At 40.9% G+C, this 7,393-nt stretch overlaps 1 long non-coding RNA gene across 1 annotated transcript; it reads right to left on the bottom strand.

Annotated features, from left to right (window-relative positions):
- Window positions 1-5,790: 5,790 nt before the first annotated feature.
- LOC144082033 (uncharacterized) lies at window positions 5,791-6,362 on the bottom strand. Its single transcript, XR_013303121.1, has 3 exons — window positions 6,094-6,362; window positions 5,950-6,017; window positions 5,791-5,847 (listed from the first exon to the last, which is right to left on the bottom strand). It is a non-coding gene; the product is annotated as an uncharacterized LOC144082033 (long non-coding RNA).
- Between the last annotated feature and the right edge of the window lie 1,031 nt (window positions 6,363-7,393).

The raw sequence follows: 7,393 nt of genomic DNA on the forward strand, positions 1-7,393 counted from the left end.
GAATTGACATGATCAAATTATTATTTTTATGCTTGAATATTACTATAATACATTTATTTGTTTACATCCAAACAGGCATTGATAAAAGGGATCAAATAAAATATCAAATAAAAATGAATCAAAACGTGTCATGTTTTGGGTGGAGGTGTGTGTGTGCTTTTCACCTCTTGTGTCCCTCCAGGCTTCCCTTCCTCTTGTAACCAGCTGCTCCTGATTTGGTAATCATCGGATGGTCTGCTTTGTTTGCTGCATGCCAAGTTACCACGCCATGTTCCTTGCCACCATGTCTCCTGTCAGGTTTGTTTTTGTGATTTGATTTCTAAGAATTGTTATTTTCTAAAGATTCCTGCCTTAAGTATTAAAGTTTTGTTAGAGCACTTCACGTCCTTGCCTTGCATTTTGGGTCCTAGTTCTACGTTCCACGTTTGACATCGCACAAGACAGGTAACAAAACAGGTTGTGGCCCCTATTAACACCATAAATTAATTGTATTTTTTTCCCTATAGTAATGAACTCATTGCCTACCATTGACGGCGATAGAATTTATTTAAACTAAGCCGAAAATGCCCAATTTTCGGAGCCACTGATGAATATTACATTACATTTTTTGCACCAAAAAAAAAACAATGCCCACATGGTACCTGAACATCCTGTAGCAATGCAAAAAAATGCAGTTTTCTAATGAACTAACTTTAATTTCGTGTTGTAAATGTAGGTCATTTAATGTGACCCTATTTATGTCAACACAGAGTAAAATTTATGTTGATTATGTTTTCTCTCCTTCATCTTTTGTGTTTCGACTGAGCATAAATTGCTATATTTTAGGGAAGTGCACTATTAGAAAGCGTACTGCAGCACATACTAACAGCTAAACTATAAATGACCCATTTAGGTACTTAATTGATTTTATGCAAACAGCATGGCCTTGGGCAGCTTAAAGCATTATCCGCTCGGTAATATTAGAGCAGTGCGGGCTGGAATTGTCCATCCCAATCAAATAATGGGAAGCGATAATTGCAGAGGGGCTTCACGGAGGCCAGCGTTAAATTCCTGACTGGACTATTGTGTCTCTGCTGAATAAGTAGAGTGATGATTTGTTAATGGCTGACATACTGTTGCTTTTATTTCGAATTTGCCGCCTTTAACACAATTATGGAGTAGAATCTTGAAAAGGTAGAGTCGATGATGACTATGTATAAGATTTTTTTCTTACGAAAGGGTCACGACAAGACCCTCAAAATGTGTTTTGAGAGTTAGAACTACAGTAATTGGCTTCAAAATGAAATTTATTGTTGTTTCAGGACAAAAAAAAGGATGTATTTTCACATTTTCTACCATCGTATCACATTTTAGCTCATTTTAAAGAGGAAGGGGTTGTTGTAACAGTTGGAAAAAGGGATCTATATATCATTTTAATAGTAACGTGGCGTTTAATGTCATTTGTGAGCTTCACTCAAATTGCATAAAATCCCTTTTCCTGGCATCCAAAATTGTAATCAGTTTTGCTGATGGTGACGAAACATCTTATCTTGAGGTTTCATGACCAAAACATTTCAATATTTTTGTCATTCCAAGCATGAATCATATGAATCATCCACATTAGCTTGAATTGGATTGGATAATAATGCAATAAATATTCATATAATACAGCTAAATAATATTCTGTCATTCTCGTGTCCCGTGCTATATATAGGCCACACAGAAATATCTTGAAGTTGCAACTATTACATCAGTGCAACCTGTTAAACAAATGCAGTATATCAGTACGACGACTCGTCCATGCGGGAGAAGACTTGAAGAAAAACAGGAAGCGACAAGATGATTTTTTTTGGGTGACGTTCAGCAGCACTGAAGGCTCTGAATAAGCCTAAAGGTGAAAGCCGCACGCACCACCGCGTAGTGTCCACTAACAATCTAACGATACGCGCACTATGTGTACTTTTATTAAGTTTGACATAGATTTTGCTGCGCCATCACATCACACAAATGTTAGTGTCACACTAGTCGCCTGTGACAAGTGGATGAGTGCTTCTGATGGCGTGTACGTTGCCGCTTGGCCGCAAGAAGGAGACTCGCACGTTTGCAGCTGGCAGGTCGTCGAGGAGGGAAGCCGGTCGAGGTCGGTTGTTAGGCTTGAGGGGGCGGCGATGGCGGTTAGAGGCCTCGTTGAAGGACGAGAAGAGGCTAAAAGCGGGAAGGTAGTGCAAGAGTGGACATGACGGATGGGAGATTGGACGCTGACGTGGAAATAGGGGAGCCTTTTAAAGCATTTTGCGTGTCATCTTTAGCGTAAAGCTGTCTTCTGTCGTTTATCCATGTCCATGTGATGAGATGGAAAGTGTTACATGAGTGACAAAAGAGTTAAAAATCGCTTCATGGGAAGATGAGATTGCTGAGATTAGGTGGAAAATGAACAATAATGGTGATGGCTATATTAAGGGTCAAATGGATTCTTTTTTGCGAGTGCGGTCGATTGGTCGCCGGTCGATTGGTCGCCGGTCGATTGGTCGCCGGTCGATTGGTCGCCGGTCGATTGGTCGCCGGTCGATTGGCCGCCGTCTTTTGGTCGCCGGTCTTTTGGTCGTGGTCTTTTGGTCGAGCCGACCGCGACAACGGGTGACCAAAAGACCGACGACCAAAAGACCGGCGACAAAACAAGGTAAAAGAACACGGTCTACGCATCAATAAAAGCCAACAATGGCCCTGAGCAGTTTCATTGAGCCGACGTGTGAGTGTAGAAGAGTTTGTATGTACATGCGTTGTCCCTTTAAGAAGCTACGTCAGTCAGGGTCTTAACAAATTCTCCAACAAAAAAAATAAAAGTCCAGGAAATTTGGAGCTTTTCTTTAGCCTAATAATTCATAGGGCATTAAGTATGACTAAATAGTAATTTGCAGTTTGTATTTAGGGAATTTGAGCAACGATTTATATGGTAATTATCACTTACCTTCCGGGCGACCAAAAGATCGGCGACCAAAAGACCGGCGACCAATCGACCATGTACCCTTTTTTGTTTTCTTGTCTGTTGTTGTTTTTTTGAAGATGACTTTGTTATGGTGGGGAATCTAAAAACAAGGTGTTGGATGAATTTGCGTTTGCAGACATTTTTAGTAAGTGTAAACACATTCAAATGTTGAAATAGGACGAGTTGTTACAGAAACAGTGATGATGAAGAGCAACAGGCAAGGAATGGAACAGCTCAGGGGATGTAAAAAGGACCTTGAGGCCCTGACGGGGGCGGCCACAGGAAGCGGAAAAGGCCAACTAGTTACATCAATGAGCATCAGACAGGACTGTCTAGGTCCATTTCTTTCAACGTGACACTTTCTGAGCCTCCATTTCCTTTTCACTTCTCTGATTCATGCAGACCTCCTCTGGGATTCTCCCCTTCAAGCACCTGCCTCTTTTTTTGCAGAATGTATTTGTCTTAATAAGAAAGATGATGTAAGACACTCCTAAACTTTCTCCAGCTGCTAAATTCTAAAACACAGCTTAGGTTTTCTTCACCACTTTCTCTAGACACACACAAAATAACACAATGTTCTTTTTTCCCCTTGTCCTGTCAGTCTTTCCATGACCTTTGACCTTGTCCAGCCTTCGGGGAATCCAACTTTCCTCGGCCTCCTCAAACATTTTTTTTTTTCTTCTTGGTCTTCTGTCACAGTCCAGTGGCAGGAAGACCATTGCCTCATTTATTCTGAGCATCCAGCGGTGACTAAGTGCCGTCAGCGTGGCCATTCGGCGGCCTCCTGCAGCCACTAGTGGCGGATACTTACTCCTGCTTGAATGGCGCTGGCCTTGCTAAACAATCTTAATTAAAGTAAATCCTGGGCACTACCACAAGCCTTTGGGGAGAAAACCTTCAGTCCTGCTTCTTAATTGGAACTCGGTATGTTTTAACAGCATTGATTTTGCCACTCAGGAACAAATTATAAAGACTTTTTCTTATTTTTAGTATACATTGAACAACATTTAGTGTTTGGTGCATCATTACTTCTTTTTTACCATGCCATATTTGCCAATTGATTTATAAAAAGAAATATTTTACTCTTGCGCTTAAAAATAAAGATGAATTAGTATTAATACGTGTATAGTCATTCCAAATTTGGTTTGTAACACATTAGTCAGGGATGTCTACTTTTTTTGGCAAGCTTTTTTTCCCTTTTCCCTTTTAAAAACATATGTATTTTCTACTTTGTTAAAATAGTCTTGTTGCTGGCTTTTAATAGTTTCCTCTCTAATTTAAAAAAGAAAAAACGTATTGCAGGAAAAACATGGTATTATTTTCAGCTGTTATCACTAGTTTATTTGGATTTTTTGTTTGTTAGTTCACAACAACAAAAATGCTGCCTCCCTTTTAAACAACAAAATGTAACATGTATTATGTCTCACATTTTGTAAATTAATCCAGGTATAAATGTGGTTGAAAAATAACTGTTGTGTACAAAGAATCACCTTTTCATTTCAGCCTTTGATATTTTACTTTAAGAACAGGAGTTTAAAAAATACTTCTAAATAGACCAGCATCCACTATCTGCATGTTTTATGTTTTAAAAGCCAATCTATATTTTGTACTCTCCCTCTCATATAATCGAGAGAGCTGCAGTGTCTCAAATGACCACAAGAAGGCGAAAACAAGCACTTTACTCCTTTCCTGGGGGTAAACAACTTGAGGGGAAATTTATGGCTGAAAAGGCTACATCTGAGGCCATTGTGGACCTGCAAAAGGATTACACCACCTTTGCAGCGCCCCCCATGAGTCTGCAGGATGGATGAGACCCTGACGCAATTGCACGCCCAGCCACACATTCACTAACGCAGTTATGTAGTGCATAAATATCGACCCGGGGCGCCGCAATGGCAGGTATAAATCGTAATGGTCCTGGGGAAGATAATAGGCGAGATGCACTATAGCAAACACATTAAATTGCTGACACTCACCAGGATGCACCACAGTGTGTGTCTGCGTTTGTGTGTGTGTTACAGACGCTGGAGTGTGTGCGGGTTTATCCCTCTCGTCATATAAACAGCATGGTGACACTCATCAGAGAGCATTATAGGCTTGGGAATGCACCTTCGTGAATGCATTGTGTGCGTGCATAGATTTCTTGAAAAATGCATACACGTATATGTACCATACCTGGCAATCTCAGCCAATGGCTCCCCTTATTAATGATTGCAATTCCACTTAAGTGATGAAAAAAAACGTACAAATGCAACGTGGCACATATTCACTCACATAGGGCGCACTTAAAATGCACTAAATTCAAAATTCTGTAGATGTCGCTCCACAGTTTTGACTGTCTGGGTACATTGCTTGCTGACGCACTATACTTATATAGTGCTGGGCGCGTGTGCGCATATGTTAGTCAAAGCGTGACAATATTAGCATTCGACGATGACTTTTGTCTGCTACCAGTGTCCGAGACGGTACACGGTCAATAGGTCGCCGGTCTTTTGGTCGCCCGGAAGGTTATTGATAATTACCATTTAAATCGTTACTCAAATTCCCTAAATACAAACTGCCAATTACTATTTAGTCATACTTAATGCCCTAGTAATTATTAGGCTCAAGAAAAGCTCCAAATTTCCGTGACTTTTATTGTTTTTTGTTGGAGAACTTGTTAAGACCCTGACTAACGTAGCTTCTTAAAGGGACAACACATGTACATAAAAACTCTTCTACACTCACATGTCGGCTCAGTGAAACTGCTCAGGGCCATTGTTGGCTTTTATTGATGCGTAGACCGTGTTGTTTTACCTTGTTTTGTCGCCGGTCTTTTGGTCATAGGTCTTTTGGTCGCCGGTCGACTGTGACCGCACACGGTCCGAGACAATCCGAAATAGCTAAAACGAGATTGGTTTTGCAAAAAACTTACTTTAGTTTGTTTATATGGCGTGCATAATTTGAAATGATCAAAAAACGTATAAAATAAGGGAAAAACTTACGTAAGTTGACAGGTATGATGTACTATCAGAACAATAGCCCTGGCTTTGTCACCCTGCCCTTTCTTGACCTAAAAAAAAATCAATGTCAACTCGTCAACATTTTTTATTTTGGTAATAACAACCCGAGTGGAAGCAAGACATGACCTTGAATGCATTTCTTTTCCTTTTGAATGAAGATCCTGCTGGAATTTTCCCTCCGAATCTTCAGTCCCTTGTTCTCTTAATTAAAATTGACGAAGCCGTCAAGCTCGTTATTTACGAGTCGTGATGAGGAAAGGCGCTAGTCCGACTATGAGCTAGATGTAATTGCTGAATCGGAGTCCAATTCCACGGCTGTCACTACATCCGTGGGATTATGTCCCTTTTTGACACACGTCGCGGTGTGTGTTTGCATGCATTGTGCATTGACATTAGTGATGTTGTGAAGCCGTCAGTGTTGTGGATTAGTGCGAGCGCGAGGAAGTGTGCAAACACGATGCGATCGGTGGCAGCATGACGCCAACGGATTTGCTTTATGCCTCCGGGTTCCATTTTAGACGAGGCGACACACTTTTTGGAATTGTCTTCCATCAGATAAAGAGGGCAAAAGAACAGGAGAATTTTTTTTTGATTTACAACCCTATGCATGTGTGTGCCATCCATTTTTTTGTTGCAATTTAACAGAAGGTGCCATGCATTGAGCCATTGAATTGCTCACGGCAACTTTGGGGTTGTAAAATGTAGATTTAGGGATATGCTCCCTATCTAGTGTTCCAGTTAAGAGGTCAGTAGCAGTATTTTTGAAACAACTGTTAACCCTAGTGAAGACACAAAGTGGAGAAACTGCAGATAACAGTCGTGACCGGACGTTTGGTCACCGGATTTTTGGTCGCCGGACGTTTGGTCGCCGGACGTTTGGTCGCCCGGACCCAAACAACTGGCGACCAAACGTCTGGTGACCAAAAGTCCGACGACAAAACAAGATAAAACAACACGGTCTATGCATCAATCAAAGCCAACAATGGCCCTGAGCAGTTTCACTGAGCCGACGTGTGAGTGTATAAGAGTTTGTATGTACATGCGTTGTCCCTTTAAGAAGGGACGTCAGTCAGGGTCTTAACAAGTTCTCCAACAAAACACAATAAAAGTATGGGAAATTTGGAGCTTTTCTTTAGCCTAATAATTAATAGGGCATTAAGTATGACAAAATAATAATTCGCAGTTTGTATTTAGGGAATTTGAGCAACAATTTTAAAACGTAATTATCAATAACCTTCCGGGCGACCAAACGTCTGGTGACCAAAAGTCCGGCGACCAAACGTCCGAGTACCGATAACAGTACTACAAGGCAGGTTGAGAGAGAATTTATGAAAAATTTGTCCTAGTTAGCCGAATGGAATCTTCACAATGCTGAGTCAAGCTGTCCGGAAGTGAATGCACAAATTAATGTTTCATCAGATAAGAG

This window comes from Stigmatopora argus, chromosome 9 (genome assembly GCF_051989625.1).
Source record: "Stigmatopora argus isolate UIUO_Sarg chromosome 9, RoL_Sarg_1.0, whole genome shotgun sequence".
NCBI classification, from domain to species: domain Eukaryota; kingdom Metazoa; phylum Chordata; class Actinopteri; order Syngnathiformes; family Syngnathidae; genus Stigmatopora; species Stigmatopora argus.